The sequence below is a fragment of the Oryctolagus cuniculus genome, chromosome 5, assembly GCF_051225735.1.
Source record: "Oryctolagus cuniculus isolate XC-2025 breed Fujian yellow rabbit chromosome 5, ASM5122573v1, whole genome shotgun sequence".
NCBI classification, from domain to species: domain Eukaryota; kingdom Metazoa; phylum Chordata; class Mammalia; order Lagomorpha; family Leporidae; genus Oryctolagus; species Oryctolagus cuniculus.
This window is the reverse complement of record NC_142871.1, coordinates 156,152,881-156,171,692: the sequence shown is the minus strand read 5'-3', so window position 1 is coordinate 156,171,692 and position 18,812 is coordinate 156,152,881. Positions and strand designations below refer to the sequence as shown.

The following is an 18,812-nucleotide window of genomic DNA, read 5'->3' as shown; positions in this document are numbered from 1 at the left end:
CCCACACGCCGAGTACGCTGCTCTCCTCCAATCAGGAGCAGGTCCTACAGTTTATTGGTTGAACTGGAGGCAGCTGTGTAGAAGCTGTTTCTCCCTTCTCAGCGCCATATTGTGGGAGAGCAGATGCATAGAATAAGTCTTAATTCCAGTAACTTAGTCTAGTCCGAGTTGCTCCCCACAGTTTGCTTCCAGCATTTTAGAGGATTTTGTTTGCTTGTGCCTAGTTAAGTGGACTGGGGCACTACAATATGTAACCTTAACTAAATTGGCTCTCCAATCATTGAAAAAATGATAAAAGATTCACAGAAAGAAACCACAGGCTGGAAATACTGCAACCCGAGGACACAGTAGGAATGTGGCAGGACTGAAACTGCTCTCTCCATGGACAAGCTCCTCATCACTCACCCTACAAAGTGGGAAAAAAAAAAAAAAAACTGAAGATTTCACTTTCAAAAAGCCAATTTTAATAAAAGCTCTCAAGGTTATTTCCTTTAAAAAAAAAAAAGGACTTCTATGCATGTCACTAGTGACAAACACTGGGGGCTGGCACTATGGCACAGCGAGTTAAGCTGGAATCCCGGCTGCTCCACTTCCTGTCCAGCTCCCTGCTAATGCTGCTAGTGCTCCCTGGGAAAGCAGTGGAAGACGGCCTAAGTGCTTGGGCACCTGTCACCAATGGGGGAGACCCAGATGGGGTTCCGGGCTCCTGGCTTCTCCTAGCCCAGCCCTAGCTGTTGTAGCCATTTGGGGAGTGAACCAGCAGATGGAAGATTTCTCTCTCTCTTTCAAATAAATATTTAAAAAATGTATCTACTCTGACTTGAGATAATAGTTAGTGATGGAATGAAATCATGATTAATAAGACATCAAGATAAAAGAAGAGCAAGAGAGTTTGCAGCCGTGCACAGGGTGTGGGCCTACGTGAGTGCTGGAGCGGCTTCCTGAAGATCTGGGAGCCACCACACACACAGGCCTGTTAGGGACGTGGTCCTACAGCAAGGAAGACGTGGAAGCAGGTTATGCTCTGCAGTGGTTCCGTTTTTGAGCTGCAAAAAATAAATATACATATATATATATCAATTAGTAATCCTAAAAATAAGAAAAACATACAGAACTTGAAAGCAAACATCTCCAAAGTTTCTGTGCTTAAACTCATCTGGTGACCAAGTCAGAATTTAAAAATCTATATTAAGCTTAATGATAAATATTCAAAAGCTCTTTTTCAGTGAAAGTAAAAAATGACCTTTTGGGTTGTTAATAAACAAACCTTACACTTCTAAATTATTTTTATTTTATCTTTATCTAGTGTATTGAAAGAATATGACTTTTTTAAAACTACAGAGATATTGGATCAAAAACATCTTAGGATCTCTGTTCTAGTGAGGTGACACTAATTTATTCTTTCAGGGCCTAATTTATTTTTTCTAGGTCTTTTTCATTTTTCCCAACGACTTCTCTGAGATCTCAGTCCCGCAGGTGTTATTCACACCCTGACACCTAAATGTGGCTCCCTTGCCTCTCTTGGGAGCTTCCCTTTGGCTCAGTGACTAAGAACTCTACCTGGAATCACCAGACTCACAGGGGATCCTCTCTCCACCATTTGCTATTTGGGTGTCTTTGGAAAGTCGTATAATCTCTCTGAACCTTCTCCACCTACCAGAAAGAAACGACAACGCACGTAACACTCTCAGCACAGCACTGGGTGTGTAGTAGGAGTCCGGGAGACGTGAGCTCTGACGGTTACCACTGTTACTGCTATCCACCCTCAGGCAGTCCGCTTTGGAACTGCCCACTCTTGACCTTCTTTTGATCTTGCCTCATGAATGCCTTTCCCAATACCTCTTTGTGGTCAAATATTGTGTGTGCTTTTTGCTTCACTGGGTCCTGGAATTATGTAATACTGCAGGAAGCAACTTTCTCCTGCATATGCAAATAACACTTTATTTGCACCTTTCTTGTGAAGTTATATTTTTCTCTCTTGTATGTAACAGACGGTATACATGTGGATCGTTGCTAAACATGCCATACTCCCTCCTAGAGAGCCTCTCAAGAACACGGGTCATTTCCTATTTATATGTGTCCTTCCCAAAGACTTCAGCATTAAGCCTTGTCCTTCATGACAATCAATAAATATGAGTTGAATTGATAAATTAATATTTCTGTCCACTCAGTGTATCTCCATGATGGCAAAGGCCAGGCATTGAGGAAGGTCACCAGTTAATCAATATTTCAGTCTTTACATCTCCAGTCCCTGTCACATGTTAGAGCAAATAAAGTGATACCACCACATGAATATGGAAACTCCCTTCCTTCCCCACTCCCTGCCATTAACTTAGTGACCTTGTAGAAGTCTTTACCATTCCAGGAGTCAGGGTCCTCACTGGTGAACGCAGGAAGTTGGGTCAAGCATTAAAGAACTCTTCTGGTTGTATGATCCAGTATCTCACACTCCAAACGATGTCCTGCACCTGCAAAGATGAAGATGTGAGGGGAGGGCGCATCGAAGCCACTGCAGAATGATTGGGACATTGGGACCCAACGGGGACCAGAAAACAACAGAAAGATGTACACGAAGAGCACAGGTTTGCTTAAACCCAGAGGACGAGATTCACAATGGAAGCTGGAACTTGCGCAGGCATTAGTCAAAATCTATTTAAAGCAACTAACAACCGCAAAACACAATTCTCATCAGGTAGCAGAGAAAATTTGGGGCAGGCATTGTGGTGCAGCTGGTTAAGCCGACCACTTTGGGTGGCTCACATCCCATACCTGAGTGCCTGGTTCAAGTTCCAGCTACTTCACTTCCAATATGACTTCTGGTTGGTGTGCCTGGGAAGCAGTAGGCAGTAGCTCAAGTACTTGAGGCCTTATACCTCATGTGGAAGACCCAGATGGAGTTCCAGGTTCCTGACTTAGGCCTGGCCCAGCTTTGACTGTTGTAGGTGGTTGGGAGTGAACCAGAGGATGAAAGAGCTCCCTCTCCCTTTCTCTTTCTCTCTCTCTGCCTTTTAAAATAAAATGCACTTTTAATAGAAAGAATATGGAATCTTGCTGTAAAGATGTTAGAAGAGCTAAAAAATGTTAAGTATTTGAGGTAGTACATGTTAATTAGCTTGATATAGTCATTCCATGATTTATAAATGTATCAAAATATCATGCATGCTGTATACTATCAATACATACAAATTTTGTGTCTTAAGTTTTTTTTTTTAATTATAAAAATTTAAGAAACACATACATGAATGTGTTTTAAATGTGACACAAAGGTTAGCATTGGCAGGCAGCCACTTGCCCTGCTATGGGTGAGGTGGTATCTCCAGCGCCCAGGGCTGGGGTGGTCTAGCAGGAGGGACTGCCCAGCAAGAGCTCGAACCACAGAGGAGACTCAGCTACCCTCAGATCTGTTATCCTAAGCAGCAAATGAGGGAGAGAAACACTCTGGTTGGTTTCTCTCTTTCTTCTGCCTTCTGATCACTCTCCGTGGCTAATCCGGGCTGTAAAACACTTGGCAAGACACACTGGGAATACAGCCTATGAGGTCAGCTCCATGCAATAAAATTCAGGGCAGCAGAACATGAGAAATGGATCTGGGAGCAACTAAATAGCTACTCAGCCCCCATGGACGTTAGTTAGCTTCAGAGACGATTTTTCCAGAACGGGATTTCTCCTGGTCCTTGACTTACTTGAAGTTCCCTGCCCTGGCTGCTGCCATCACACCTTGCCATACAGGACTGAGGCTTTGGGGTAACTAGGAGGCAGCCGCTGACAGGTGATCTGGTGAAACAGACCCCATTACATAATACTCAATTGTATAAGTTCCAGAACCTTCCCTAGAAGCTTTTTCTTTTGAAGACTTTTTTATTTATTTATTTGAAAGGCAGAATGACAGAAAGAGAGGGAGAGACAGAAAAGAAAGAGATCTTCCACCCGCTGCTTCACTCTCCAAATGGCCACAGCAGCATCCAGGCCAGGCCAAAACCAGAAGCTTGGAATCCTATCCTGGTCTCCTACCTGGGTGGCAGGGGCCCAAGCACTGGGCCATCTTGTGCTGCCTTCCCAGGTGCACTAGCAGGGAGCTGGGTTGGAAGTGGGGCATCCACAACTCAAACTGGCACTCAGTATGGGATGCCAGTGTTGCAGGCTGCATGTGGCTTAATTGGCCATGCCACAGCAGTGGCCCCCACTAGATGTTTGTTAACAAGTGTTCCACCTGCTCATAGTTAGAGCTTTTCTTGAGCAGTGCCTCCCTGACTAGAACACCTGCCCTTTTCCCCAAAAGGTAAATAGGTAAAACATTGGCAAAACAAATTGGTATCCCCATGTCAATTACTAATTTGGCGTTAATAATCAACCCATCTTCTATGACAGGTTGGTTCTTCCAACAGAAACGTGAAGTCCATCCATGTGTTTCCTGATAATGAGCACCAAAAAAGTGGTCATCTTCCCTTTTCCTTTTCTTATGTAAGGAGTCTTCAAAAAGCTCATGAGAGGGCCGGCGCTGTGGCTCACTAGGCTAATCCTCCGCCTGTGGCGCTGGCACCCCAGGTTCTAGTCCTGGTTCTAGTCCCAGTTGGGGCACCGGATTCTGTCCCGGTTGCTCCTCTTCCAGGCCAGCTCTCTGCTCTGGCCCAGGAGGGCAGTGGAGGATGGCCCAAGTCCCTGGGCCCTGCACCCCATGGGAGACCAGGAGGAAGCACCTGGCTCCTGGCTTCGGATCAGCGTGGTGCGTCAGCTGCAGCGGCCATTGTGGGGTGAACCAACGGAAAAAGACCTTTCTCTCTGTATCTCTCTCACTGCTAACTCTGCCTGTCAAAAAAAAAAAAAAGAAAAGTTCATGAGAAACTCTGTTGTAAAAATGTATGTAGGGGGCCAGCACTGGGGCACAGTGTGCTAAAGCCCCAGCCTGCAGTGCCAGCATCCCATATAGGTGATACAGGTGCTGTTTCAAGTCCCGGCTGATCCACTTCCCATCCAGCTCTCTGCTGTGGCCTGGGATAGCAGTGGAAGATGGCCCAAGTCCGTGGGCCCTGCACCCACATGGGAGACTGGAAGAAGCTCCTGGCTCCTGGCTCCTGGCTTCAGATCCGCTCAGCTCTGGCTGTTGCGCCCATCTGGGGAGTGAACCAGTGAATGGAAGACCTGTCTTTCTTTCTGGCTCTACCTCTCTCTGTAACTCTTTCAAATAAATAAAACAAATCTTTAAAAAAAAGTATGTAAACAAATCTTTAAAAAAAAGTATGTACAGATTTCAAAATATTTTGCTTATCTTTTAATTCCAATTTCTGTGAACTTTTTGAAGTCCTCTCATACAGTAATCTACCAATTAACATCTTTTTTTCTTTTCTTTTTTCTTTCTTTTTTTTTTTTTTTTTTTTTTGACAGGCAGAGTGGAAGTGAGAGAGAGAGACAGAGAGAAAAGTCTTCCTTTGCCGTTGGTTCACCCTCCAATGGCCACTGCGGCCAGCGCGCTACGGCAGGCGCACTGATCCGAAGCCAGGAGCCAGGTGCTTCTCCTGGTCTCCCATGCAGGTGCATGGCCCAAGCACTTGGGCCATCCTCCACTGCACTCCTGGGCCACAGCAGAGAGCTGGACTGGAAGAGGGGCAACCAGAACAGAATCCAGCACCCCGACCGGGACTAGAACCCGGGGTGCCAGCGCCACAGGTGGAGGATTAGCCTATTGAGCTGCGACGCCGGCCAATTAACAACATCTTGGTCAACCATGGACTGAATAGACAAGGGTCATCCCATAAGATTCTGGTGAATCTGAAAACTTCCTATCATCTAGTGATGTCTTGGCCATCATGATGTCCTAGCACAGTACACTGTGTGCTCACATGTGTGTGTGATACTGGTGTAAACATACCTACTGCAGTCCATTATATAGCAGGATAGCATACACCATGGTGTACAGCACCTCACACTTAGGTATTACTGTATTATACATTTTACCATTATTTTAGAGTGTACTGGTTTTGAGTTCTTTAACACAAAGTTCACTCTAAAAGCAGTGTGCATGGGATGCTGGCTGCAACCACATACCGTTCCTGCTTACTGGGTCTCTATCAGCCAGGTCGAGAAGTGGACTGGTATCATCTAGGTGTGTAAGTGAGCTTGTGTTTGCAATTGCTGCCGATTGCCTAATGAGGCATCTCTCAGGACAGTTCCTCTTGGTAACACGTGACTGTATTTCACAATGACAGTCATTGATTTAAGCTGGCATTTTAGGAAACATTGGTAAAATGATAGCACACGTGAATGTAACTCATACAAATTCAGTGATACCCACCGAGAGGAGAAGAGTAGGAGAGAAAGATGAAGGGTAGGGGTAAAGAGAGAGGAGGAGAGAGAGGAAGTTTTCCAGTTATGTGGCAATTCTGCCAATCATTTCACTCAACAAACAAGTGTTGCTCAGAGTAAGTAGGAGACAGGAGATGTGATCTACTCTGCCCTGAATCCATCTTCATTCCCTCTTATCTCCTAAATCCTGTTTCTGAGATGCTAATATTTAAAGATACAGCATTGGAAACTTAAATGCTGCTCACTCAGTCTTAGCTATATACACATTCTTATATGCCAATGCTGTAAACTATGTATGCTGTATGAAATGGGCAAATTAAGACTTCAGAGTAAATTTTTAAAGACAATCTGTAATAGATTCTCACCTTTAATGCTACTTCAGAACCTATTCTTCTTGCATAGCGTCATTCTGGTGTATACACAATGAGAGTGACAATTCAACTGAGAGGTTGGCAATGGCACATTATCAGAGAAATAAAAAGTTTTACACTCTACCAAAATGAGGGGTAGGGGAGAGGTGCTAAAAAGCAGTACAGCTTCAGGATTTGTCCTCATGGGTTAGCCCCAAAATGACTAGCTACGGCTCTAAGATTCACCACACAACTCACCCAGTAATAACAGTCTCTCTCATCCCCAAGAGATACATGCCAAGCCCCTCAATGGATGCCTGAATTTGCAGATAGCATTGAACCCTATATCTACTGTGTGTTTTTCCTATACACACATCCCTTTGATAAAGTTAATTTATCAGTTAGGCACAGGCAGGGCTTAACAACAATAACTGAGTAACCGATAATGAAACAGGACAGGGCCCAGTGCTATGGCATAGAGGGTAAAGCTGTTGCTTACAGTGCCTGCATCCCAAATGGTTGCCAGTTCGGGACCCGGCTACTCCACTTCTGATTCAGCTCTCTGCTGTCGCCTGGGAAGGCAGTAGAGGATGGCCCAAGTGCTTGGGCCTCCGCACCTGCATGGAAGACCTGGAAGAAGTTCCTGGCTCCTGGCTCCTGGCTTCAGATCAGTGCAGCTCTGGCCTTTGCAGCCATCTGGGGAGTGAACAAGTGGATAGAAGACCTCTCTCTCTCTCTCTCTCTCACTCTCATTCTGTCTCTCTGTAACTCTGCATTTCAAATAAATAAATAAATAAATAAATCTTTAAAAAAGAAACAGGACATAACAGTATACTTTACCAATAGTAATATGAATATGATCTATCTCTTCCGTAGCCTGCCTCTCTCTCTCTCTCTCTCTCTCTGTCTCTCAAATATCTAGTACTTTCACCTCTTCACATAAAGGAAGCACTTACAGCTTCTCTTGGGCATCTCCGTGTTGCCAGCATCCCTACCCTTGAACTCGGGGCCGTGACTGAGGGAAGTAAGGGTTAATTGCACACAGACCCTGTGGTATTGCAACAGTCACTCTGCTAACCACAAAAGCTACTAAGTCACTAACAGGTGGGTGGTGCACACAGGGTGGACATGGACCTGCCCTGGGCAGGACAGAGTAGGACGTTGTGCCATTTAACCGTGCTGCTCAAAACATAAATTTAAACACATGGATTGCTTATTCCTGGTATTTTCCATTTAATATTTGTGGGTAACAGAGACTGCAGGAAGTAAAGTCGTGGGAAAGGAGGGGGCTGTTGGACTTCCTGTCCGTGTCTTAGCTATCCCCCTCTTAAAACAGGGATGGCACTGTTTCCACCATCTCACATTATCTGCTGTTAATAAATGTATGACTAATTCAAAAAATTAATTAATTAGCACATAATATCTGCTTCTTGCTTATTGTTAAGAAAGAATATATGGGCACTATATCCAATTATTAGGCAATCCATTCTCCAAAGCTTAAGTGTTTAACCTCCTACAGAATCCAAGAAGGTAGCAAATTCTTGGTTAGCAGAACTCATCTTGGGTTTGCTCTCCTCAGACTAAGGACAATTACAATAATGCGAATGCCACTTTGAACAACATCATCATCAAACACTATAGAAATACTCTTACTTAATCCACTGGCCCAGGAGAAAATTTTTCCCAACTTCAATCCAGATCTAAAAGGCTTCATCTGATCTGCCTCAACTTGCTAATCTCAGCCGTGTAATATCCAAAATACATAAACCACCCAGGGAGATCTCATCCCAGCTCCTGCAGTCTGCAAAGCTGCCATCAGTAACGCACTTTCTGCAAGCGCTCCCCCCCCGATTCCTCCACTCCCTGCTGCCCTCCACAGCACCGCTCTCTCTAACATGCGAGGCCAGTGCTGAGAAGCAACCTAAACCACAAAGAACCAAAAAGCAAATATTTTTGCCCAAAGCTAATGTAGCAAATTACATGCAAGATCTAAACTCCAAGAACCTTTTAAATGGTGCAAGTCTACACAAACACTCAGCGTCCAGTCTGCCAAGACTTAAGAACAAAATTAAATCTTCACTGATTCCTACTGGAGGATTTATGGAACCGGTTAAAAGATCAGGGTTCTGGGCTCAGTAGGGCTGCATCCTTACCTGCTCCTTCAATGGGTTTCTGTTTGCCTGTCAATGAAGGCAACACTCTACCTGGAGCACATAGGAACAGTGCTCCAGGCAAGACAGGTACCTACTTACGCGCAATGAGAAATTAGTTAGACAAGTGCTGAGCTACCCTAACTGGGCTACCACGTGTTTAGTGCAAACAGGCACGAGTCAGAGCTAAATGCAAGCCCTGCTTCTGCAGTGAGAAGGGTGTATCCAGTTGGAGGAAGCTGCTGCCTCACACGTGGGTGCTATCTGCCTTCTTGCCTCAGACAGGAAGCCTTATTCTGATTCCCTTTAGATACCCAATCGTGATCCGAGCCCCAGCCAGCCACGGAGCAATGATGAGAGTTGATGCCATTTTGCAGAAAACCAGATGAGGGAAGCATTTGCAAATGGAGTTGGTTTGGAGGGAGCCATCGGCTGGATGAACATTTGTGGTCAGAAGACTGGGAACCGACAGACGTATTGGATTGAGCTGTGCCTCTGCCCCACAATTACATTACCTAATATTTGACCAGATTCTCCATTTCCTGTTCCATCACTTGTGGCTGCATCCCCAAGAAGCAGCATAGATGAAACCGAGGAAGCTCATTTACAGAAAATAAGTGCAGTAGGAAAACTGGCCATGGCAATGTTGCAGAAGGAAGCCCTGGAGTTAATCGCCTGCATCTGGCTTTGTTTTGCTCACACACTCAGTTGGATAGCAGACAGCAGTGGTGGTTATTTTTTGAGCACTTGGGGAAAAATGTATTTTTTAAGTCAATGTGTGCCATCAGTTCTGCATCATTTTCATTGCTGACTGTCTTTATGCTTGGATTTCAGGCTGAATTTCAACGAGGCACTTGCATCCTTATCTATCAGTAGGGAGACGAGTTACTCTCAATGATTGATCACACGCTTTCCTGGATCCTGTGGCTACAAATGTCACCCTGAAAAACCACGCTTGCACAGTGTCCTCCAGTGCCCGGGAAGATCAACAGGAAGCTGGCCACCAAGACGAGGCTCAGTGACCTACTCCAGATCCAAGTGAGAAGGCTGGCAGCGAGAAAACCTCAGGGCACACAGCGTGCACTGGCCAGACACACACAGGCTTCCAAGCCAACATTCAGAACTGGTAACCAACTGTTCTTTTTTTTTTTTTTTAATTCCATGGATTTGAATGCTTCTGAGTGGAGGAGGACAAAGAGTTGAAAAGGAGGAGACAAAGGAAGAATATTCCTTGAATTCTGATATAAACCATGACTAGCGAATGAGCATTCAAGAGGACACCTCTGACAATGAGTCATTTTTGTCATCTCCATTCTCTTCTGTCCTTTCCTAACTTTTTTTTTTGACAGGCAGAGTGGACAGTGAGAGAGAGAGACAAAGAGAAAGGTCTTCCTTTGCCGTTGGTTCACCCTCCAATGGCTGCTGCAGCCGGTGCACCGCACTGATCTGAAGCCCGGAGCCAGGTGCTGATCCTGGTCTCCCATGGGGTGCAGGACCCAAGGACTTGGGCCATCCTCCACTGCACTCCCTGGCCACAGCAGAGAGCTGGACTGGAAGAGGGGTAAGCAGGACAGAATCCGGTGCCCCGACCAGGACTAGAACCCAGTGTGCCAGCGCCACAAGGCAGAGGATTAGCCTATTGAGCCGCAGCGCCGGTCCTAACTTTCTATAATAAGTAGTTTCTAATAAGCAGCAAGAAGGGGAAAGTATCCCTCAATATCTAAATGCATTTGATTCCTAAGTTCTAATAATGTTTGGACAGGGGTTTGGAGGAGAAGAAATCTATTTGGCTCCTGAGTTTCAAAAACCAAAGGAGATTGTACAGAGTGATGGATTTATATGAACCAATTTGGCTCCTGAGTTCTGAGGAGAAAATTCTGAGACATCAAATAGCAAGAGACACCATGGTGGGCTGGCGCCATGGCTCACTTGGTTGGTCCTCCGCCTGTGGCACCGGCATCCCCTATGGGCGCCGGGTTCTAGTCCTCTTCCAGTCCAGCTCTCTGCTGTGACTCAGGAGTGCAGTGGAGGATGGCCCAAGTGCTTGGGCACCTGCATCCGCATGGGAGACCAGGAGGAAGCACCTGGCTCCTGGCTTCGCAGCGCCAGCTGTAGCGGCCATTTTGGCGGTGAACCAACAGAAGGAAGACCTTTCTGTCGCTCTCTCTCACTGTCTAACTCTATCTGACAAATAATAAAATTTAAAAAAAAAGAGAGAGACACCATGATGAACCACTGATAACCAATGTTTCCCTGCCCTGCTCATGTGGAAGTAGCCAGAGTATACACCGATGGGCAGTTTCACAGGGTCTGCATCTGGGTCAGTTTTGTATTACTCTGTTTTTAGAAGACAATGTTCCCTATTTGTTTCTTAAAGTGAGGAGGTCTGCAGGTGGGTGTTTGGTACAGCAGTCAAGCCACAGGGTGGGATGTGTGCATCCCATATTGCAGTGCGCGGGTTGGAGTCTCAGCTCCACCCTCCATTCCAGCTTCCTGCTACCGCACACCTTGGGAGGCAGCAAGTACTGGCTCAAGTAGTTGGATCCCTGCCACCCATGTGGGAGACCCAGAATGAGTTCCTGAGTGTAGACATTTAGGGAGTGAACCAGCAAATGGGAGATCTCGCTCCCTCTCTCCCTACATCTTTTTCAAATAAAACGAGCAAACAAAAATTAACCAGAAAAGAAAGCAAAGAAGACTCCGTGTTTTTGAGACAAGCAAAGAAACTGGGGACAACACAGATTCGGCAGGCTGCTTTGTCAAATGTACTCAGCAGAAATGCTTAACCTGGGATACATCTTTATGTAAACCTGCATTCTCTCAGTCAGTGAGGTAAGGCTCTGAGATCTGTCGACAAAACGTGTGAGGCAAACATGAAGCATGACTTCTTGGCCTCAGCCCACGAACTCTTCACTTACGTTTTAGACAAATTAAATCCAAGGAAACAAAATGCTGGCCAAATCCCTATGCCAAGGAACTTGTCAAGGACCTAGCAACTTGAACTTCACCCTACTTGCAATACTGAAGAGGAAATACCACAGCTGTCAAATGAGCAGTGTTGCTGCTATACCTCAAGACAGGATGTAACCAGAGAAGCAAAATGTTGAACATAAAAAAATACAAGGTGAGATGGAGACTTGTGGAGAAAATTTGTTTTCTTTTTAGAAAAAAAAATCTCTTCTGAATACACGTGCATGCGTTTCCTACTTGGACCCACATTCCTTGATCCATCTCACAGATGTGCGTAGTGTCTGGCCACACCACTCAAGGGCCACATGGTCTTGGCCCACACGATGAGCTCAGGAGCACCCCTGTGGTTTCACCCTGCACCGCTGTCTCCCATGGTTAACAACCCTGACAAGTGCTCCCCACTTCCCACCCAGCCAAGTGCCCCGTTAACTCAGCACTCAGCCCCCCGGGCTCAGAGGTGGGGGAACAGTCTGCTGTCGTCAGAGCCAGTGAGAACCTGGGAGCAAAAGGTCCCAACTGGCTTCGGAAGGCTGCGGGCACTTGCGAAGGGGCCCCGGCTCATGGGGTTAATTCCTTTTTCTCTTGTGCGTGAGGGTGGCACACTTAACGGCTTGTTGAAAATACCAGTCCAGTTCCTGTTGCGAGGGCTCAGCCCTGCATCCTGCCAATCGCAAAGCGACACGGATCTGTTTACTAAGGGAGTGAGGGATGTGAAGAAGAAAGGACAGAGGGAGGGGGACACCGAAACTCAGACTCCTCCGAAATTCTCATTCCCCCCATCCTTTTCTCACAACAGCCTCAGAGGAAACGTGCTATAGTTTCCATTTTACAGATGAGCAAACCAAGGGCCAAAGGGTAGGTAAACTGTCTAGGATCTCAGGATCTCACAACCAGGAAATGCTAGAGCAAGGTTTCCAAATGGTCTAACGCTTGCTCTTTCAATCTCTACAAAAAAAATCAGAGCATTAGCCAAGGGATGCCTAATGAGTTTGGACAGAAAACAACAAAAAATCTGAAGAAACTTGGGGAAGTTTCTTCCAATATGCTCTAGGTTTGTCACCCTCCCTAGCACACTCCTGTACTATCCACACCTCCCCTTAGCAGAGACGTAGCAAGGGGAGCCCTGAACACTCTGCTTTCTTCTTAAATAATCTCCCTCCAGCCTCCCTTCTCTTTAATTTGCAGCAGCTCTAGCCGTGTGGGCCAGGAAGGTCTCCCCTGCACCTCATCAGCACGCGGCTGCACCTGGGCCTGACCCGCGGGCCTTCCTTCCATTCCCCCAGCTTCCTCGCTAAGCCCCACAGACCTCGTTTTCAGCTGTGTAAATGCTGCCTTCATCAGCAACCAGGGCCTCCCTTCCAATCAGCCCCACCTGCCTCCCAGTCCCGACCTCCTGAATCCCAACACACGAGGAGACCTGGCCCACCACAAGCATCCATCGCTTGGTCCCGGCAGGTGCTTAGCAACCCGGTATTTGTGCCTCATCCACTCCCTGACTCCTTTCCCAGGATACAGTGGCAGGTCTTACCTGAAGACCCCAAGCCTGAACCAGTGCCCAGCCCCTGCTCTCCCACGAAGCCAGAGCCCTTCACATTTGAGGCTCCTCTCCTACCACACACCCCTTCCTCCTGCCTCTCCCAACCTCTTCCCTGCCCTGAGTTCTATCCCCCTGCACTGCTCCTCTCCAAAGACTGTCCTAGATGTTTCCCTCCCTCTCTGAGGTCGTGAAGCACTTCTTGTTGGTATCATTCACTCGGCTGATCAGGTCCGTTGCCAAGTAGTCCTTTATCTTTTTTTTTTTTCCTCTGAGTCTTCTTTTAATAAATTGCACAAGCCACAGTCTGGCTTATCTTTATATGCACATGTCCTGTCTACTCAACCGGATTGGGTGTCCTCCAAGGCTCTGTCCTCTCCCATCTGCTCATCTCGCGTTCTGATGACTCCCTTGGAGAGAGCCCATGCACTTGTGTAACACCGAGTCTGCTATGCTGTTCTTGCCACCAAACCCCACTCAGGCGCCCCTGGCCCTACAGACCTCCCCCCTCCTCATTATAAGTCCCAGAGCCATCTACATTCCAGTGACACCTTCTGCTGCAGGCACAGATCCACAATGATACGTTCTGAGTTTCTGCAACACTCCTCTATACAAGCATTAAAATACACTCTTGTCCTGAGGTGTCTGTGAGTGTGTGTACTTCCTGTTTTCTCAAATACAGCGGGGGCTTCCCCAGGACAGTTGCCAAGTCTACAGCTTCTCTGGCACAGTGCTAGCTCTTCGAGTCCCTGCTACCTATATGCAGCCTATATTTTAGAAGGTAAAACGGAATTTGGACTTCTAGTTTTAAACGTATCACAGAAAATAAGACTATCTTAACTCTAAAGGAAGCAAAGCCTGGAGTCAAAACGGAGCACATCTAAACCCTGAGAGCAAAGGTTTTGTGTTAACAATCTCCTTTCAGAGGGCACCCAGTTCAGTGACAGCACAGGCGGCACCCAGCTTCCCGGGGTTGTCTTGTCTCGTTATCTGAGAGCAGAAACACAACACCTAAAAAGAGCCCGCCTGGGTGCAGATTTCAGGCCTCATTTTCCTAAGTGGAGAGTTGCACGTGGCCAAGCAAAGCCGACCTGATGAAAGCCAGTGTAGTCAGCTTGCTTTCAAATCAACAGCCGTAATTGCCACTAGCATTTAACCTGGCACCGATCACACCTGTGTTCTGGAGCCAAGCTCACTGGCCAGCTCAGCACCTTCTGAAACCCCAGGTGGCTGAACTCCAAGGCAAACAAGACCGAACAGATGAATCACAGCAGTGAGAACCCGGCAGCTGCCACTGTCATCCAGGGAGCTCACCCACAACCCTGCAGGGCAGGGAGTGACCTGGAGTGCACTGGATCAGGGTTGATCCCCCTTCAACCCCCTGAAGCTGGGTCTCCAGTCATTGCTAATGTTAAGATAGGCCCCTCTGCCTTCTTCCTGGCCTCCCAAGGCTTCGCTCCTCCCCAATTAAGCCACTAGGCCCCATCTTAGAAGTGAGGTGTGGCAATCTGCACACAGAGCTGTTCTCAAAGGCCCAGTCTTTCTCTAGACGGCAACAAAAGGCCAACAACCCACATCTCCCAGCTCTTTCATTATGAATGAAGCTCACGGGAGCTGGCAACCACTTAGGGTGGTCCATAAAGTTCTCAGGATCTCACTCGAACAAGGCAGCACCCCATCTCTGTCAGCCCAAAGGCCATTCAGCGTGGAAACGGAAGGTAAGGGTGAGATTCCACAGACTCGGCAGCTTCTACATTTTTTCCCCAAAAGACAGAGTTACAGAGAGAGGAGGATAGACAGACAGACAGACAGACAGACACACACACACACACACACACAGAGAGGGAGGGAGGGAGGGAGAGAGATGGAGAGAGAGAGAACTTCCATCCTGTTTCACTCCCCAAATGCCCAAATGGCCACAAAAGCTGGGGCTGGGCCAGGCTGCAGCCATGAGCCAGAGTTTCTTCCAGGACTCCCAAAGGGCTGCAGGAGCCCAAACACTTGGGCCATCTTCTGCTGCTTTCCTAGACATTAGCAGGGAGCTGGGTGTGAAGTGGAAGCAGCCAGTGCCCATACGGGATGCCGGCATTGCAGGTGGAGGCTTAACCTGCTACGCCACAATGCTGGCCCCAGCTTCTAAATTTTATCACAAGTTATTTCAGAAAAAAAGCAATAACAACTGAGCGGAAACACTACTCATTCTTCCAAAGTGCACCCCACGTTCAAAGTCATGGCGTGTTGAGCCTCCAATCCTGCTCTCCCTCACTTGGTGGTGGAGGGAGCAGCGTCTGCCTCTCCCTGTGTGGCCAGCATCCTACAGCACCAGAGAATCCAGAAATTCAACGTCTTTATTCCGCAAGCATTTACTATGTGCCAGACATGTTGTGAGGTCTGGGAAGTAGCAGTCATTAAAGCAGGAAAGACTTACTCGCTGGAGCTCACATTCTATTCAGGAGGAAACGGGCAATTAACAAATACACCAACAGACTCTCAGGTGGCCAACAGGACCATGGGAAAAATAAGGCAGATGAAGCAATGTAGGAATTACCCAGGGCAGGTGTTGGGGTTATGTAGGGCGGTCAGGGAAGGTCCCACCCAAGAGCTAACATTTCTGGGAGACTTGAAACAGGTGGAAGGAGGCACACACGAGAGTAGGGCAGGGGTTTTTCTAACAGTAGGATTGGTGGGAGGGTTGGCGTGGTTGTAGGATGGCAAGGGGCCAGAAGAGTCACAGCGAAAGGCAAGGTGGGGAGTGGAAGGAGCTGGGACAGGAGAGGAGCGGGAAGTCAGATCACGTACCACACGGCAAGCCGTTCTAAGGTCTTTGGCATTGACTCAGCATATCCATCAGGGCACTGTCAATAGACAGAAGCCACACCAACTATTTCAACAGAGCTCATTTAATATAAAGAACTATTGGCCGGCGCTGTGGCTTACTTGGCTAGTCCTCCGCCTGCAGTGCCGGCACCCCGGGTCCTGGTCCCGGTTGGGGTGCCAGGCGCTGGTCCTGGTTGCTCCTCTTCCAGTCCAGCTCTCTGCTGTGGCCTGCGAGGGCAATGGAGATGGCCCAAGTCCTTGGGCCCTGCACCCACGTGGGAGACCAGGAGGAAGCACCTAGCTCCTGGCTTTGGATTGGCACAGCACCGGCCATGGTGGCCATTGGGGGAGTGAACCAACAGAAGGAAGACCTTTCTGTCCATCTCTCACTGTCTATTAACTCTCTATCTATCTATCTATCTCTGTCTGTCTCTCTCTCTCTCACTGTCTAACCCTGCCTGGCAAAAAAAAAAAAAAAAAAAAAAAAAAAAGAATTGTTAACTAGGATTAAGTTTGCCAAGCAGGTAACTGAAGGGGTAACAAGCAAACACCAAGGTGTCTTGGAGACAGCAGCTGTGGAAAGCTCCCTCCCTCTAGCTCTGGGATAGGAGGAAAATGCAGGATTACTAAGAGTTAGAAGCTCAGAAGAGGTCCCACGGGGCTGGAGCCCAGACCTGGAGGTGGGATGACAGCTGGTGCTGGAATCCCTCAAGAGCCAGCATCGGGCTGGTTCTAGAGTGTGGCAAAAACTGCAAAGTGGATTTAACTGCTGCCACAGACAGGAACTGCCACTGTGAAGCAGTGGCCTGGAGAGCCACAGGCAGGTGGGGCACCCACAGAAAACCAAACAGGAGACAGCAAGACCCTTCTCTCTCCAGCACCCCCAACTGGCTGTGCCCAACAGGGGTGCCTGCTGACCAAGGAGAGATGTGGTCTCCAGGGACCCAATGGCAGCCACATAGAACCAAGGCTTGAAAAGTGGATTAGGAGCTGAGAGGTACTAATTTAATAACTGGCACCCTCTTGATGAGATGAGACAAAGAATGTAGAGCAAGGGGATGGTGAAGTTGACCTTGGGTGCTGGGTTCTAGTCCCGGTTGCTCCTCTTCCAGTCCAGCTCTCTGCTGTGGCCCGGGAGTGCAGTGGAGGATGGCCCAAGTGCTTGGGCCCTGCACCCGCATGGGAGACCAGGAGGAAGCACCTGGCTCCTGGCTTCGGATCGGCGCAGCACCGGCCCTAGCGGCCATTTGGGGGGTGAACCAACGGAAGACCTTTCTCTCTGTCTCTCTCTCTCACTGTCTAACTCCGTCAAAAAAAAAAAAAAAAAAAAAAAAAGGAATGTTGTAGGTTTGAAACCTGGTTCTACCACTGCTAGATTTCCCCGGGGCAGCTCCTCCAACTCTAAGCCTTAATCCCTTACCTGTAGCTTGGGAATGATGACAATCACCCAGGGGCATTGACCTCGGGTGCACATTAAATGCAAGGCCTGGTATGAACTCTTAAATGGAAGCTGTGATCATTCCTATGCTATTATTGTATTATTAGTAGTGAAAGAGAACGAAGCCCAGAAAATCAGAGTCCTATGACCAAAAGCAAAGAGAATGGAGCTGTACTAAAATGATACCTTACTCATTGCAAGAGAAAATATAGGGACACCATATATGAGATAAACTTATAAACCTTGCCTCTGCATCTACATAGCTTTCCTTCTATTCACACGTTTACTTGAAATTCTAAGTGGCTTTTGCCTAGGCTACTTCTCTGGACTTATGCCTGGGGTATGGGGTAACAAGGTTGTTCTCCTCCATGAGAAAACTGAGAACAAAGGAAGTGGGACTGGCGCCGGAGAACCTTCTGTGATGAGACAGAGGCCCAGGATGAGACAGAGGCCCTCTGGCCTGTGAACACCTGCCAGGGGGTCAGAGATGCCAAACGAAAACAGGAAATGATGAGGCGGATCCACAAAAGGATTCCCAAAGAACAATATTAGCAAATCACTTAAAACACTAAAACCGAGTTTACAGGGCGAGCCCAAGATAGAAGCTGAATCCCCGCCTCCGGATAAACTATTGGGACACCCGTGTGTGCCTGTCCTGCATGAGCCGTGGATGAGTCAGGATGAACACTGCTGTGACGCCCCTGGGCCCCTACGCACCAGACTCCACTCTCAGCCCATTAATTGTTCATCTCTCATTAAGCATTTTCGCTCAGGCAGGCAGGCAGGCAGGCAGGCGTTCCCCTGCAACAGCTCAGCGGCAGGGTTATGTAAGGTTCTACTGTATTCCTGGCCCAAGAGCTGAGCCCAGCTGCCTGCACAAGGCACTCCCTTCCTCGGGGTAGGTCAATCCAGGAGACTAAGCCTCAGATCACACAGCTCAGAAACTACATCAGGAGAGTCAAGAGCCGGGCGTGCTCCCAGCTGGGGCTCTACTGCCTGAACCCCAATTGTGGAATGAAAGCTCCCTCTCCCATGTCAGTGGGCAGGGCCTTTTCATGGTCATCCTGTTTGCCCTCTGCCCTTCTGCTTCTCACACCAGTCCCCAACACTCGCACAGAGAAAAGCCCTCGCTGGCCAAAGCCCCTATTCCGAACAGCTGTTCCTGGATGCTAGCAGGGATCCTCCTAGAACAATGACTGCAAACCCTGGCTGCACATTGCAGTCTCCAGGGGAGATTCTCCAAGTGTGGTTGC

The 18,812-nt window shown here is 47.8% G+C and overlaps 1 long non-coding RNA gene across 3 annotated transcripts; it reads right to left on the bottom strand.

Annotated features, from left to right (window-relative positions):
* Positions 1 to 446: 446 nt before the first annotated feature.
* LOC127493092 (uncharacterized) lies at positions 447 to 15,849 on the bottom strand. 3 transcript variants are annotated; one of them, XR_016234797.1, is made up of 3 exons: positions 15,733 to 15,849; positions 2,358 to 2,468; positions 447 to 1,046 (listed from the first exon to the last, which is right to left on the bottom strand). It is a non-coding gene; the product is annotated as an uncharacterized LOC127493092 (long non-coding RNA). The 3 variants fall into 3 exon arrangements; XR_016234799.1 differs by lacking the exon at positions 15,733 to 15,849 and adding an exon at positions 13,299 to 13,408; XR_016234798.1 differs by lacking the exon at positions 15,733 to 15,849 and adding an exon at positions 8,804 to 9,077.
* Between the last annotated feature and the right edge of the window lie 2,963 nt (positions 15,850 to 18,812).